Source organism: Oryx dammah, unplaced genomic scaffold, assembly GCF_014754425.2.
Source record: "Oryx dammah isolate SB20612 unplaced genomic scaffold, SCBI_Odam_1.1 HiC_scaffold_5, whole genome shotgun sequence".
In the NCBI taxonomy this organism is placed as follows: domain Eukaryota; kingdom Metazoa; phylum Chordata; class Mammalia; order Artiodactyla; family Bovidae; genus Oryx; species Oryx dammah.
Genome location: NW_024070189.1, coordinates 71,284,048 through 71,285,427, shown reverse-complemented (window position 1 = coordinate 71,285,427; position 1,380 = coordinate 71,284,048).

Genomic DNA, 1,380 nt, shown 5'->3' with positions numbered 1-1,380 from the left:
TGCAATCACCATCTGCAGCGATTTTGGAGCCCAAAAAAATAAAGTCTGACACTGTTTCCACTGTTTCCCCATCTATTTCCCATGAAGTGATGGGACCGGATGCCATGATCTTCATTTTCTGAATGTTGAGCTTTAAGCCAACTTTTTCGCTCTCCTCTTTCACTTTCATCAAGAGGCTCTTTAGCTCCTCTTCACTTTCTGCCATAAGGGTGGTATCATCTGCATATCTGAGGTTATTGATATTTCTCCCGGCAATCTTGATTCCAGCTTGTGTTTCTTCTAGTCCAGCGTTCCTCATGATGTACTCTGCATAGAAGTTAAATAAGCAGGGTGACAATATACAGCCTTGACGTACTCCTTTTCCTATTTGGAACCAGTCTGTTGTTCCATGTCCAGTTCTAACTGTTGCTTCCTGACATGCATACACATTTCTCAAGAGGCAGGTCAAGTGGTCTGGTATTCCCATCTCTTTCAGAATTTTCCACAGTTTATTGTGATCCACAGAGTCAAAAGCTTTGGCATAGTCAATAAAGCAGAAATAGATGTTTTTCTGGAACTCTCTTGCTTTTTCCATGATCCAGCGGATGTTGGCAATTTGATCTCTGGTTCCTCTGCCTTTTCTAAAACCAGGTTGAACATCAGGAAGTTCACGGTCCAAGTATTGCTGAAGCCTGGCTTGGAGAATTTTCAGTATTACTTTACTAGCATGTGAGATGAGTGCAATTGTGTGGTAGTTTGAGCACTCTTTGGCATTGCCTTTCTTTGGGATTGGAATGAGTACTGACCTTTTCCAGTCCTGTGGCCATTGCTGAGTTTTCCAAATTTGCTGGCATATTGAGTGCAGCACTTTCACAGCATCATCTTTCAGGATTTGAAATAGGTCTACTGGAATGCCATCACCTCCACTAGCTTTGTTTGTAGTGATGCTTTCTAAGGCCCACTTGACTTCACATTCCAGGATGTCTGGCTCTAGGTGAGTGATCACACCATCGTGATTATCCGGGTCATGAAGATCTTTTTTGTACAGTTCTTCTGTGTATTCTTGCCACCTCTTCTTAATATCTTCTGCTTCTGTTAGGTCCATACAATTTCTGTCCTTTATCGAGCCCCTCTTTGCATGAAATGTTCCCTTGGTATCTTTAATTTTCTTGAAGAGATCTCTAGTCTTTCCCATTCTGTTCTTTTCCTCTATTTCTTTGCACTGATTGCTGAAGAAGGCTTTCTTATCTCTTCTTGCTATTCTTTGGAACTCTGCAGTCAGATGCTTATATCTTTCCTTTTCTCCTTTGCTTTTTGCTTCTCTTCTTTTCACAGCTATTTGTAAGGCCTCCTCAGACAGCCATGTTGCTTTTTTGCATTTCTTTTCCATGGGGATGGTCT